Below are 15,485 nucleotides of genomic sequence, written 5' to 3' on the forward strand. Positions count from 1 at the left end.
GTAAACTCACCGTTATGCAATGTATGAATTAAATACTAAATAACTGTGTTTGTATACCACTGCTTATAGCTGAATTAAATTCAGTCTCAATCTGATATGACTGATGTGTACCTTTCTAACTATTCACTGAGGAAACAAATGTAATGAACACTGTTTTGTAACCGACCACTCCTTATGTTTAGAAACACTGCACAGTCAGTGCTAAAGTAGGGAACTTTACAAACCCTGCACTGTGCATTGTGTTAGGCTGTAGAGGAGAGAACTTTACAAATCATGCACTGTGCAGGGCTATGTTTAGAAACACTGCACAGTCAGTGCTAAAGTAGGGAACTTTACAAACCCTGCACTATGCATTGTGTTAGGCTGTAGAGGAGAGAACTTTACAAACCATGCACTGTGCAGGGCTATGTTTAGAAACACTGCACAGTCAGTGCTAAAGTAGGGAACTTTACAAACCCTGCACTGTGCATTGTGTTAGGCTGCAGAGGAGAGAACTTTACAAACACCTCACTGTGCAGGGCTATGTTTAGAAACACTGCACATTCAGTGCTAAAGTAGGGAACTTTACAAACCCTGCACTATGCATTGTGTTAGGCTGCAGAGGAGAGAACTTTACAAACCCTGCACTGTGCAGGGCTATGTTTAGAAACACTGCACATTCAGTGCTAAAGTAGGGAACTTTACAAACCCTGCACTATGCATTGTGTTAGGCTGCAGAGGAGAGAACTTTACAAACCCTGCACTGTGCAGGGCTATGTTTACAAACACTGCACAGTCAGTGCTGAAGTAGGTAACTTTACAAACCCTGCATTGTGCATTGTGTTAGGCTGCAGAGGTGATAACTCAACAAACACCGCACTGTGCAGGGCAATGTTTAGAAACTCTGCACAGTCAGTGCTGAAGTAGGTAACTTTACAAACCCTGCACTGTACAGGGCTGTAGACACCCCTGTAATGTACACAGCTGTAAGAGGACATTTTTATAAATCCTGCAATGAGCAGGGTCACAGAAGGTAACTCTATTAACACTGTGTCGTGCAGAGCTGCAGAGGTAACTTAACAGACCCTGCACTGCTGAAATAGGCAACAGACAGACTGCACAGTATAAGACCGTGGGAGATACATTTCCCGCCACTGCAATGCGCAGACCAACAAGAGGTAAGTGCGCACGTACTGACATTTACTTTTAACTTTACAAACACTGCAAGGCACATGGCTACAGGAGGTCACCTTATAATCATTGGCATTGCACATCACTGGAAATAAGCAGCAGTGCTGAAAAGCTTCAGAGTGGGGGTGCTGCCATCAGTGTTACATCAATGAGGTTATAGGAGTCGTGAAAATCCACGCGTCACACCAAGAACAAGTGTAGTAATGGAGACACACAGATTCTGCAGGAGATGATAAGGGTGTGGTATGTAGTGTGGTGCATTTTGGAGCCCGCTGTTGCAAATATGTGACTAAAGCGTGGTGTGGTAAAGCATTGTCATTTACAGTCAGCACTTTTTCCATTGAAATGTTCACAAAATGAGCAGGAGGTGAGTCTATAATTATTGCACTCTCATGCCTGCCAGAGGTAACTGGGATCTCAGTTTGTTACAATCATTAATATATGCTGGGCTACAAACACTGCAGAGCAGAGGGTTGCAAGGTATATTTTGCAAGTGCTATATTGTACAGGGCTACAGGTGGTATGTGAGGACCTTTTTGGGGAGGGTGTTTCCAGGGTAAAAAGTTTACTGGTCTCCACCAGTGTCAACTGGAGGCTTTTACCTCTGATGTCCTGACGGAGAGGCCTTACGATTGGACCCAAAAATGAACATCAAATGCACCCCTTTAGCGTTTGACACTCAAGATAGAATGGAATAACAGTCTAGGGCTTACTCAAAAATATGCTGTTGGCTACAAACTCAGAGGTGGTATTAACAATCAATAATGTTACCAATCCAACCAGCGCTGTTGCTTTAAAATTGAAAAGTACTTCATTCTGCTCAAGCAACTCAATAGTACGTATATAATATGATGTAATGTAAGGTTGCAGTGTAATTTTCGGCTATCACAGTACAGTAGTCACTGGGGGGAAATATCTTTCAAAATGAGATATCTTAGAAACCACCAAACGAGGTTCGGATTTTTACGTCACAGTCTTTTACCAACTCTTATCTTAAAAAAAGCAGTATACAATTGGAATATTTTCAAGCCACAACACCTCAAAAGTCAATCACTCAAATACTACAGAACATGATTGACTATTGCCATAATGGGAGAACACTAGCACAAAGGGGACACAAATGGGCTCGTGCAAAGAAGAACATGTTTCTTACCTTCAGAAATGCTCTTTCTGGCATATAATGTACCTAACCTCAGACTCCTCACTTTTAGAATATCCCCAGGCGGCAGACTGGATGGAGATGTTTTAAACAGCATTACTCCCTTGCATCGGTTGGTGGCACCATGCAGCTCTGGGTTGACTTAGTTTTGCCCCAGAAGTAAAGATGTAGCAGAATATAAGCACCATCCCTGAGAGTAAATGTCATTTTTTTCTTGACTCTGTCCATGACCTCAGACGCAGAGCCAAACAATGATCATAGGCACCAGTGTACAGATCTCCAATCAGGGACCTCTTTTGATGGAAAAAGAGACAATTATACAGGAATGAGGGAGGGCAGTGAGGAATCGGCGGTTAGCGTATCCACCAGAAAGAGTGCTAACGAAAGTAAGAAAATTGTTCTAATATATATTTCTAACTACAGATTTCTCACCTTTACAATAGATAGCAAAGCAGTACCTCCCCAGGTGCTCATGCTCAGATTTAAAAAATCCAACAGGGCTGAACGGGTAGACCTGGCTGTCAAAGCAGTAGTATTTCTTGAACATGCACAATGATGCCCAAGTAGCAGCCTGAGAGATATTAAGAACATGCACTCCGCGTCGTGCCAAATTAGTGGTAGCAGCCTTGGTCCTGATGGCAGCATCTTGTCAATGGATAGCAGATCTTAATGCAGAGGCCTAGCCATCTTAACAAAGTCCTTTTCTGCACTGCCTTTCTGTGCTCTAGAGAACCAACGAAAGGTTGATCATCCACCCAAATGGTCTTTTGCTAGATCGATGTAAAAGCTCAAGGGAACAACCAATGGAGTCTCTCCTCCTCTTTCAAGGGGTGAGGTGAAGGTGAAAACATTGGGAGGTTGAGGGATTGTCCAACGTGAAAAGGACCTTCTGCAAAAAAGTTACCCTGGTCCACAACACCACTTCATCTGGGAACAAGGAGGTGTAAGTCTGCTACACCAAGAGAGCTCTGAGTTCACTAACACAACAAGCTAAATCTATTGCAACCAGGAGTGAGGGGGAAGGAGATTTGGCCTAATGACCAGAACTGCTGGGTTTGGAACTGGGGAAGCAGGTTCCAGTCTTGGCGTAGGCTCAACATAATATGAATCTGGCCTTGTGTAATATAATGTTGTGCTCATGTACAGCACCCCACTGGTCTAGGGCCCAGTTCATGTTATATAAAACTACAAAAAATCACAAAAATAAAAATACAGTCATAGAGTCGGGAGATATATATTGTGGACAGCTGTGTGTTGGTTCAAAAGGAGTGCACACAAGGAAAGTTAAGACCAAACAGATATCCTATTATTGTATCACAAAAAGTTTGGTGATACATATATTTCACGCTCCTTATAAACCTTATCACAAGAGGTGACAAACAAGGACACGTGGTCCAGCAAAGGCAAAAACCCAGAAAGGGTTACAAATAACCTTTAATTGTGTGCACTGCCAATCCTTGATGAGTCACAGACAAAACAAATAACAACACATCAGAAAGTTTGGCTTGTAATGGTTCGGTATTATGAGTGACATCAGGCCACAAACTTGTCCCTGTGCCTGGCTTAGATAGACTTTGTAGAAGGATACCTGGCAGCAAGAACGCTAGAGAAAGACCGAACGCAGTCAACTGCCGCCACTCAATGTCCATGCATAAAGGTGTCGATTGTGCAGGTTCGGGTGCAGGCCCCTGCCCTGCTGCTGTGAGAAGAGATCCCCCTGAAGCTGTAGCCTGGTTGGTGAATACATGATCATGCCCGAAGTTCTTGGTACCACGCTTTCCTTGCCCAAAATGGAGCCACTAGAATGATCTGGGCTTAGCTGTAACTGATCTTCAGAACTCAAGGCGGGAAAAGTGGCGACAGAAAGGCGTACAGGAGTCCCATCCTCTGCTCTATCTGGAATGTGTGCCTGAGAGAGTGCGCAAATGTTTTGATGCTACACATTTTTGATGATGGTGAAAATACTTGTCTACGGTATTCCTCCATTGCTGGGAGAAGCCCTGCACCACCTGTGGATGTAACTACCATTAGTGATCCACCAGGTGTCTCTGGCTGAGTTCATCTGTCCTGGTTTTCAGAGATCTCGGCAAATGATTCACGGCCAGGGAAATGCCCGATGCGACAGCCAGCTCAAAAGATGACATGCCTCATGTCACAGGATCCCCCCCTGCTTACTGCAGTACCACATGGTAGTGGTGTTGTCCGTGAGACCAACAACGGGCCCGACCGAACGGGCCCGCTGGGGTGCTGGCGACCTGCGGGCGCACTACGCCCCCTACATCAAGAAGTCCACGAGCAGGGCGATCGTCTTCCAAGAGCGCGCTGCACCGGCCTTGCCCCCGCGGCTAACTCTGCAAGGAGCGGAGGAGATACCTACGGACAGCAGAATAGGGAAGCCTAGGGACACTCAGCAAACATCGGTCCCAGAGACGGCGCCGGAAAATCAGCCCGCACCAGCACGCTCCCTAAAACATCCACGACCCAGCCGGATATGTACCCCTGTATGCCGGCATTTTGTATTTGCCTTGACCTCCACTGTTTGGTCAGGGAGGCTGAGATGCTGTGAGACTGTGGGGATTGCACCTGCAAGCTGCCGACTGGAAGAGGAGTTCTTGATGGGACACTGGCATCATTGTAAGAGCACGGAGGTGGGGTGATGTGCAGGTTGCAATGGCGCGCTGTACTGCGTGACTTGCGCCCTTCCCCCAATGCAATCTTGATGCCCTGGTATTGTACTGACCGCGAGTGGTGTATGAATGCAGACTGGAGCTCTACTGCAGGACTTGGGGCATACGAATTGACGGGCCACCTGCATACTTTTGTATGATGCCCGATGGAGCTACCTCGTTAGCTTTGGGGGAGATTTACTTTGGGCTCCCTCCTTTGACTATCACCTACCCAGCCGGACTTCGGACTAACGCACCCGCGTCTCCCCTGACCTTACCTTCCCGCTCCCACTTCCCCCAACCCTCCCCGCCTCCGCTCCTACTCTTTCCAGTTTCTGTCCTCTGCCCTCGCATGCCCCTGCCCTTTGTCCCCACCTGTTTTTCTGTAAGCCTCTTCCCTCGCCACTTGAGACTGAACTATTTTGTATGATGCCCGATGGAGCTACCTGGTTTTAGCTATAGGGGCGTTGGGCCGTGGATTCCTTCCTTGGTCGTCACCTACCCAGTCGGTTTTTAGGCAGACTTCCTTTCGTCTCTACGTTGTCTCTTCCCTTATCCTCACTCTCTCGCCTCCCCTACCCCCCACTACTTTATCTCTCCTTTCTCTCCTCCCCTAATGTATTGCTGACTGTTCTATTTAATGTTTACTTGTTGTTCTTTTTCTGGTATATTGTCGAACCACATTGTTGCACTTCCTTTCGTCTCTCCTGTCGTCTCCTCCCGCATCCTCCCTGTATTTATGTCTCTCCTTCCCTCCTCTCTCAATGTATTGAGACCAAACTATTTTGTCTGATGCCCGATGGAGCTACCTGGTTTAGCTATAGGGGAGATGGGCAGTGGATTCCCTCCTCGGTCGTCACCTACCCAGTCGGTCTTTAGACAGACTTCCTCTCGTCTCTACGGTTGTCTCTTCCCTTATCCTCACTTTCCCTCCTCCTCTACCCCCCACTACTTTCTCTCTCCTTTCTCTCCTCCCCTAATTGTATTACTGATTTTTTGATATAATGTTTACTTGTTGATCTTTTCTGGTATATTGTTGAACCACATTGTTACACTTCCTTTCGTCTCTCCTGTCGTCTCCTACCGCATCCTCCCTCTATTTATGTCTCTCCTTTCCTTCTCTCTCAATGTATTGAGACTGAACTATTTTGTCTGATGCCCGATGGAGCTACTTGGTTTAGCTATAGGGGAGATGGGCCGTGGATTCCCTCCTTGGTCGTCACCTACCCAGTCGGTCTTTAGGCAGACTTCTTTTCATCTCTCCTTATTGTCTCTTCCCTAGCTCCTATCCTCTCTCCCCTGAATCTCTCCCCTTGTCTGCCCCGGGATCACAGCTTACTGGAATTTGGACGTTGCCTTGACTCGTCTACCGGTTTGTGTCCCCATCACCCTTCCCCTCCTCTTCCCATGCTGTGTCTCTCACCACCCCTCCCCTTTCCCGCCCTCATTATCTGTCTACTTCCCGTGCTCCAACCACCCCTCCCCTGAATCTCTCACCTTGCCTGCTTTTCCCCTTTCGTATTTGTGCTTATTGTTTATCTTGACCTTACATGTAACTATGTTGCCATGCTCTAAGAACTGTGTAACCTTTGTAATGATGTAAACTGTAACTATGATCTGATGCTCATGTAAAGCGCTCTGATACCTCCGGGTCTAACCAGCGCTATATAAAACTTTAAAAATAAATAAATAAATAAAATTCTCCCTTTGATGTTCAGTGGGAAGTCGTATTTATTTAATGGAAAAGTCCTTTCACTGAAAACACTTTAAAACACTGAAAAGTAGGAAGGCTTTCAGCACCGGGCAAAATGCCTGTACCTCGAACAGGTTGATGTGGACGCAGGTTTCTGTTGGAGACCAGAGTCCTTCGACTCCCACCTCCCCCAGATGACATACCCATCTTAGAAATGACGCATCCATTACCACCATCAGCTGTGGGTGGAGCAGGGAGAGGGATCTGCCACTGGTCCAGCTGCAACTGAGCAGCCACCACTGCAGATCTCCTCTGAAACCTCGGTGGAATCTGGCACGTTCTCCTTGTGATGGACCAACTGTGACTTCAGGTTCCCCTGCAAAGCCAGCATATGCAACCTAACATGGTAGATGAGTTAGAGGCAGGAGGTCAAGAGGCTACGACCCTCAGACTCTCTCTGAGACCAACGACCAAGAATGAAATATCAAGCTCATAGCCTGAATGCCCTGGACTTGTTGTGAAGGACGGAAGGTCTGAACCTGCACTGGATCCAGAATGGCTCCAATGAAAGAGAGCCTCTGCGAAGGAGTCAGGTATGACTTTGGCACACTGATAATGAACAATGTTAAGAGGTTCACCGTGACCCAGAGGAAATCTTCAAATGAGTGTGGTAAGCACGACTTTAACAGCCAGTAGTCAAAATAAGGGACTACTGGAATCCCCAACTGCCGATTGTGTGATGTGAGCACTGCCATCACTTTCATGAACCCCCAAGGGGCACTGGTGAGGCTGAAATGGCACAAAGTAAGTTAAAAATGCTTCTGGACCACCTTGAATCAAAAGCAGCGTCAGTGGGACTGCATGATGAGTACATCAAAATATACACACAGCAGGTCGAAAGCCACCATTTAGTTGCTTGGATCCAGGAGAGACAGAACTTGGGCCAATGAGAGCATCTTGAATTTGTCGTATCCGGATTGGGGCCGCCATCATCATGAAAGGAAACCTCGGTGATGCCAAAGCAGAACCCGATGCAGGGTCAAAATGTACAGATGATGCAGAGGGCGGACCCCTCAGTGGGGGACCAAGAGTGAGACCAGAATGTACCCTGATGTCCTCGTAATTGGCTTTCCTGTGGTTTCACTTCAAATTCAACATGTCGGAAGACTTTGACCATGACGAGGAGGTTGTGACAATGGCCTTCAGAGTGGAAACATTTCTAGCCCCTCAACTTCGAACAAGAGCGAGATTGCCAGGCCTTCTTTCCGCGTTTGTAGAATTACAGCTTTCCTTCATGTTCCTGGATCGCTTTCTGATTCATAAGGGCACCCTCTTTGTAGGACTTGGAGCCATACCTCAAACTCAAATATCCTGCGAGTGTCTGTCATAGACATTTAAAAGTAAGGTTTAAACCCTGTAGTTTTAGGAGGGGACATAGTTCCCTTCCACCCTGGAAAATAGCTGAGTTTTGAGAAAAACTCATCAATTCAAAAGAAAGAAGTGTGAGCGAGCTCCAGATCTGTGTACTAAGGCACTGAAAGAAAGGACTGACGTTGAGCGGTGGCGTTTTAAAGTAGTTCCATCATCACTTCCGGGGCAGAACGAAGTCAACACAGAGCCACACAGCACCACACACCGGCAAATGGTAGCATTACTATTTAAATCTTCTGGGTCTAGTCTGGAGCCTGGGGATATTCTACAGATGAGGGATCTGCAGTTACAAGTATTCACCAGAAGGGTGTTACACTGATATTTCTCTGCAACCATTGCATGGATTTGCATATGGTATGTAGAGTCTTGTTCAGAAAAGTCTTTGCTAATAAACCCACAATCATCTTCATGCCTGGAGGGAACACAACGTAATCAAAAAGTTGTTTTGGGAGTCACTAGGGAACACTAGGCATTGGGGACAAGGTGTCTCACCACAGACATTGTGGCAGCCCTGATCCTCATATAATACACAGAGAGAGACAAAGACACTCCTGGGTTAACGCCTGCCTTTAATAAATCATCACAACACAAAAATTGGTGTGATACTCTTGGCTTATGTTTGAAACAGTTTTTCTACACGCCTGTCATAATGTCAATCTAATCACCTACTGCTACTCTTCCTCCAGGAAAAAAGGGGGCAATTCCAAGAATTGGAGGAAGGCTCACTCACGTAATGTGACATGCTTCATCATTTGCCACCTCGTTCCACCCTGGTAAGGTGGTACTACCAGGACGGACTCAACCTCAGTGTGGGGCTGAGCCGAGGGAGTTCTTAGAAATTACTTTCTTTTTTCTGGATAATAACTTGAAGTCAGCTCAATAAATAAAAAATCCTTAGGATATACCACTAAGTATCCTTTATTTAAGTGGTATCCTAGGCTTGTTTAAAAACCAAAAGGTATTGTCAGAGGATGTATATGATTACCATGACCATCAAGTACTGCTGACTTATCTTGCCAACATGTTTCCGCCCTATCTTTTATGAGCCACAGGGTCTCGGGCATTCATCAGGGCCATGTCCCAGCATCCCAACTATGGCGAACTTCAAGTGAGGAGGGTTACTAGCATGAAGAAGGTAGCTCTGTCCCCTGCCATTCCAGTAGAGTATCTGCTGGGGAACGACTTGGAAACCTTTGCTTGGGCAGATGTTGAAAGTAGGAATCATGCAGAAATCTGAAATGCTGGGTCTCCCTGAATAGGTGTATGTGGCCACAAGGGACCAAACTGCACTTCAGTGAAGTCAAGGAACCCTGGAATAATGGCCTCGGCAAGTAAGAGCAAGAGAAGTGGCAATAGGGCTGGGATACCAACTTCAGAAGATCCCAAGGCCCAGGGAAGTCTGACCCTTAGAGGACGGACTTGGAGCCTGAAGGGGAGAGTGTTGTTCTGAAGGTCCTGCCAGATCTTGCAGAGCTGCAAGGAACAGGAGGAACCTCCAGGGAGGACTTTTCACAAGGACTGCGGTCAAGTCCTCCTCTTGAGTGCCTTCAACAGCAGACTGAAAGACAAGAACAGGGAGATGTCAGTGGTTCCCACAGGGTTTACATGGGGGAGGGAGTACTGTATAGTGAGGCAAGAGATCCCAAACCAGGGTCAATCAGGAGATTGGTGGTCTCTCAACAAAACAGAGTCTTACTTCTTAACCTCGTATATGACATCGTCCTTACTGGACACATGGGACAGACTAAAACCTGGGACAGGTTATTCAACCATTTTGACTGGCCCTAGATGTCATAGGAAGTAAAGGAGTTCTGACGCTCCTGTGTCACCTGTCCAGCCAGTGGCAAGACATGAAGGCCAAACAAGGGCTCCCTTAATCCCACCACCTGTGGTTGGAACTCCTATTGAGAGGGATAGGATTTGACATTGTTAACCCCCTGGACCCATCGACTGCCTCTGGGAACAGATTTACTTCGGTGGAAGTAGACCATGCCACCAGATACCCAGAAGCTATTCCCTTAGGATAGCTATTGAACCTGAAGTAGCTAGACCCTTTAGTTGGCATGTTCTCCAGGGTAGATTTCCTAAGGATGTCATATCGGGTAGAGACACCAACTTCATGTCCACACACCAAAAAGCTATGAGGAAGGAATGTGGTATCACATACAAATTCACCACCACCTATCACCCCCTGACAAATGGTTTAGTTGAGAGATTTAACAAAACAAATAAAGGCATGATCATGGGTGTGCCAGAAAAACTCAGGAGAAGATGAGATGTTCTCCTACCATGCCTGCAATTTGCCTACTAGGAGAGAGCTTCAGCCCCTTTGAGCTTTTTTGGAAACCCTGAGAGCGGTACCTTGAGCTTGGTTAGAGAAGGTTGAGAGAAACCTCTATAAGAGCCCAAGCAAGATATTGTGGACTATGATCTAAGCCTGCTGTCAAACATAGTAGAGTACATGAAGAAGGCAAATATAAATCTAGAGGCCAGCCAGGACCTTCTGAAACATTGGTATGATCAGAAGGTAACCCTGGTTGAGTACCACTGATGTCAGAAGGTGTGGGTAGAGGAGCCTGTGGCTCCTAGAGCCCTCCAGGAGAAATGGACTGGGACTTAACCAGTACTGGAGAAGAAAAGGGAGGTCACCTACTTGGTGTATCTGGGCAACCCCCACAGTGTGATCCATGTTAACCAGGTGAAACCACACCATGACAAGGCTGACGTGACTATGCTCATAGTGACAGAAGGTGGGGAAGACCAGGAAAGTGAGCCACTGCCAGACCTTCTGTCAAGCAATGCCACAGATGGCTCAGTAGATGGAGTTGTTCTCTTCTCTACCTTGACTGAACGGAAGCAGAAGGACAGTTGCCAGGACAGTTTGCAAGTCTGTTCTCTTTGACACCAGGTCAGACACAATGGTGTCCCACAAAGCTAAGAATGCTTATGTGCTCGAGGGGGGAAACAGAGGCCTCCAGTAGTCCTTGGGCCAGCGCAGTGGTGCTGATGCCAAAACCTATCCCAAAAGGTGGGAAACCAGAGATTATATTCTGTGTGACTTAGTGTAGTCACCATGACTGATGCCCAGTCCATCCGAAGAGCTGGTGAACTAATTGACCGGTTGGGGCTGCATGGGAACCCCGCCCTTATGGTGGGCGGTCCCAAGTACCGTGAGGATGGCCCCCTTAGTTTGATGTGCGTGCAAATCCTGTATTGCCAATCCCTACTGAGTTGTTCAAACCAAAAACTAAGCAACCACAACGGCAGACTATAGATGCTGCACTTCACTATCTGATTCCTTTTGATCAATTCATCAGTGCACAACAGTTCCTGTACCTGCTGTCATTCAGTACCACTGCTACGCAGAATATAAAATTGTACTTGATATGGAATGGTGCACCAGAACTCTTCTTTATCCAAAATGAAGCAAACAGTTGTAAGGATAGGTGTTCCTTTTTCTTTACTTTTCTGATCTTTTAATTTCATATAAAACATCCAGCCAATGCGTTTCGTTCAAATAGGTAACTTGAACTTCATCAGGGCTTTTCAATTATCAATGGATTGTTGGAATATTCCCAATATTTTGTACGAAAAATTCATAAGGTTCCTCCTTTGTGTATAGGAAGCTGAGTCATCAGCAAACCGTCAAAACACCAAGTGTTAGTCAAGCCGTTTTGACGGTTTGCTGCACATTGCGGCAAAACTGATGGGCTATTAAACCAGTGGCTATTAGTATGGATTTTTAGTAAAGGAAGGTTTCACTATGGAATTAAAAGAACAGAAAATAAAATAAAAAGTAACACCTATCCTTACAACTGTCTACTTCATTTTGGATAAAGAAGAGTACTGGTGCACCATTCCATATCAAGTACAAAAATCCCTGGTGAGTTGCAGCTAGTACTGCTGAAACAAGGCCAATGGAGGGACCATGGGTGAGGCAGACTGGCCTACAGGGCAGGGCCAGCCTTAGAACTGGTGGCACCCTGAGTATTAATGTTTGTTAGTGCCCCCAATGACCACCTCCTCCATTGATTCCCTCACTACCACCTTTTCACAGTCCTCTCAAGAGTCTCCATAACCACACTCTCTCTCAGATGCATTTAATTTGATTTACAGTGCCACTCATACCATTGTAGGGTGTCAGAGCACTTTACATAACACACACTACACAGAGACAATCAATATGTGTGTAAATCACTGTATAGAAAATGTTACATAAGACTAAGGACTGCAAGATGCAGGAGTCACATGACAACCATACTAATAGGCTGTATATAGTTTAAAATGGATTGGTCTGGAGAAACACAAACTCAGAATTTAAATTGTAATACCATAGTTGGGGGTTCTCTTTAATAATCAGAATTGATTTCTATCCAAAAGAACACTTTTTGCAACATTAGGATAATCAAATTGGGGGGGGGGAATAACGCTCTAATTTTTACCTTGCAGTTTGTATGCAGCTCTTAGATGACAGTTTATAGCTCACTGTTCTACGTTAGAATTTTAACTTATAAAGTGCAAGTAACAAAAGGATGTTTCTGACAAAAGCAGTAACCTACTGACCTATTTACATTATGTGCACTTTGTGATCTGCATGGTAGATGTTCTTTGCAGAAGGTGCATTAACCCTATGTGCTACCTTTCCGTGAGTCAAAACCTCCACTGGACAAAACTCAGATCTCTCTCTAGGAAGAAAATGAATCACCACAGTGATCATGACATTTTTATTGTTGCCAAAAATTGCTGGAGGCCAGAAAGGAGGCAGCAAGCACTTTTAAAACCATAATATACTTGCAAACATAATGCCTCCACCCAAAGTCAGCACCCGGTGAGGTCACACCGGTTGCACTGCCCTAGAGCCGGCCCTTTCAAGGGTCATGTGACCTCAGTGACAGAGTCACTGTTGCTCCAGGGTGTGCTGCTTCATAGGCCTGCCCCGAAGACTGGAGGTGAACTTCAGTATGGATTGTGGTGGATAAACCTTGAAGGTTAACCTACACTTGTCATGCTAGGGTCCACCTGCTGGTGCTAAGACACAAGGGCTTCTAAGGTCTTGCGGGGCCTTCCAAGGTCTAGCATGAGATTGTGCTCCCTCAGGAGAGTGGTGGACTGGTTATTAAGGCTAAACCTGGTTCCCCAGTTCCAAATTCAGCAGCTCTGGCCATAGTGCCACATTCTCTCCGCAAATGAACACCATACTGCCCCACTGAGAAGAACTTACATTGCCTTCAAGTACAACCCAATTGTGCCCCGCTATAAACACCTGATGCGGCTAAATTTAGATTTACGCACTAGACAAGAGCAATATGCTGCCTACAAAAAAACAAGTAACAACATCCTGGAAAAAGCAAACACCCATTGGGAATGCAAAATTTAGCAAACCATGTGAAATGTAAGCAGGAACAACATGGTTACCTTAACACTTTTACACTCACTATTCAGAAATCCGTGAGTGCTTTTGCCTGAAATGTTAAGGGCATGACTACAGGTCCCTGAATGGGCCCATTTCAATGTCCATTGCTTATATCCTTACAAAACGTAAGCAGTATGGTAAAAAGACCAAATCCCTGAATGCAGAGCCGCAGTACAAATTTTGTTTTCCAATCCACGCATTGCAGTACCTCCGGGGTTGGAGCGCTCGTTCCAAGCCGGGGGAAAACAAAGACAAGAAAACAAAAATAGCGCTCCACTGGTAAACTCTGTAAAAGAGGCGCTAATGTGTTTGGGTGTGAAAAAAAACAATCTGCCCACTTTGCTACCCCTCTGTCTTACTTTATTTAGTTATTTATTTTTCATGTTTTTAACCTTTTATTCCTGATACTGCACTTTGAAATTAAAATGTCAGAAAAATACGACATTTCCAGCGAAAGTGTTTGTTTTTTTGGATCCATTTCACAGGGGAGCAAATAAAAGAAAAGAGAGGAAAGAGTGAGAACCCCTTCTTGAAGTCACGGTTTTCGGTAGGAGAGGAACTGCTAGACAGAAAGAGAGGGAAGCAGGAAAGAGTGTGGGGGGGGGCACCTGAAGCGGCAGAGCAGAATGGACACTGTCTTTGTCTTCTCTGGGCAAGAAAGAAAAGAAGGAAAGACAGAGTGTTGTTACTTCTCTGCCGAACGCCAGGAATGCCGAGCCTTATCTATAGGCTAAGATGATTTCTTGCACCCTGGGGCGCATTTTTAAAATAAAAAAGTTGGGGAACGGAATCTTTGTAATGAAAAAAGTAGGGGCACGCCGTGCCCTGCCGATCCCGCCCACTTCGACCACTGCCTTTAGGAGAGATAGGTCTTGCAGTAGCAAAAAGTGAATGTGAAAGATTTTCACTACCAGAACATGTAAAACTTAACAGTACATGTTCTACTTTTTAATAACCCTGTGCGGGTAACTGCGCTTTGCCAGCGGAGTTTGTGGAGATTTGCCTTCTCCGCGCTCCGTGTTGAATGGCGAGTAGGCAAAAAATTACGCCTCCGTGTCAAAGCGGAGTTAGCTGCTCCCTCCCGCCTCCCAAAGTCTTTAAAAATGTAAAAAAGAAGCCACCTACCTGCTGTCTGCTGCCTCCCCTGCCTGGCCGCTCTCCTTGCGTCCCCTTCTGTAATAAAAAAAACACGCGCGTCAGATGTACAACGTAGTGTTTTTTTAACTAGAGAAGGGGACATGAGGACCAGGACGGAGAGTGGCCAGGCAGGGAAGGGGGCAGACAACTGGTAAGTGGCTTATTTTTTACATTTTAAAAGACTTTGAGAGGTGGGAGGGAACGTATTTCCAGTTTTTTAAAAACTCTTTGGAAATACGTGTAGAGGCAACTACGCCGCCTACGCCCAGGGTTACTTTTTTAATACATTGCATCCTACCCACTGGGCTGTACAAGGTCTACCTTAGTGGTGACATGTGTATTAAAAAGGAAGGCTGAGCCTGGAAATATGTGTATATTGCCAGGTCGAAATGGCAGTTTAAAATCACACTCATAGCAATGGCAGGTCTGAGGTATGTTTAAAGTGATACTTAAGTGGGTGGCAAAACAAGTGCTGTAGGCCTACTATTACCATTTAATTTACAGGCCCTTAGTACAACTTTACACTGGACTTATAAGTAAATTAAATATGCCAATTGGGGATAAGCCATTATTACCATGTTTCCAGGCTGACAGGTATAATATATATATATATAGAACTGTCAGCCTGGAAACATGTTAATAATGGCTTATCCCCAATTGGCATATTTAATTTACTTATAAGTCCCCAGTAAAGTTGTGTGTGTGTGTGTGTGTATATATATATATATATATATATATATATATATATATATATATATATATGTTTATTTTGGAAAAACCAAAGGTTACAGGTAGGTTATAGTTCAGCAGGTATAA

At 45.4% G+C, this 15,485-nt stretch overlaps 1 protein-coding gene and 1 long non-coding RNA gene across 53 annotated transcripts in view; one reads left to right on the plus strand and one right to left on the minus strand.

The window, feature by feature from the left end:
- The window catches only part of NFIX (nuclear factor I X), a 5,476,577-nt gene that overhangs the window by 1,877,962 nt on the left and 3,583,130 nt on the right, over positions 1-15,485 (minus strand). For 47 of the 50 annotated variants that reach the window (XM_078684524.1, XM_078684487.1, XM_078684527.1 and 44 more), the window contains one exon: positions 14,658-14,705. The exons of the other annotated variants lie outside the window; for them this stretch is intronic. The gene's annotated coding sequence lies outside the window, so the exon portion shown is untranslated. The remainder of the gene's footprint in view (positions 1-14,657; positions 14,706-15,485) is intronic. 50 annotated transcript variants of the gene reach the window in all.
- LOC144826379 (uncharacterized) overlaps positions 1-15,485 on the plus strand; it is a 102,332-nt gene that overhangs the window by 53,121 nt on the left and 33,726 nt on the right. The window lies entirely within an intron of this gene.

The sequence above is a fragment of the Lissotriton helveticus genome, chromosome 1_1 (assembly GCF_964261635.1).
Source record: "Lissotriton helveticus chromosome 1_1, aLisHel1.1, whole genome shotgun sequence".
In the NCBI taxonomy this organism is placed as follows: Eukaryota; Metazoa; Chordata; class Amphibia; order Caudata; family Salamandridae; genus Lissotriton; species Lissotriton helveticus.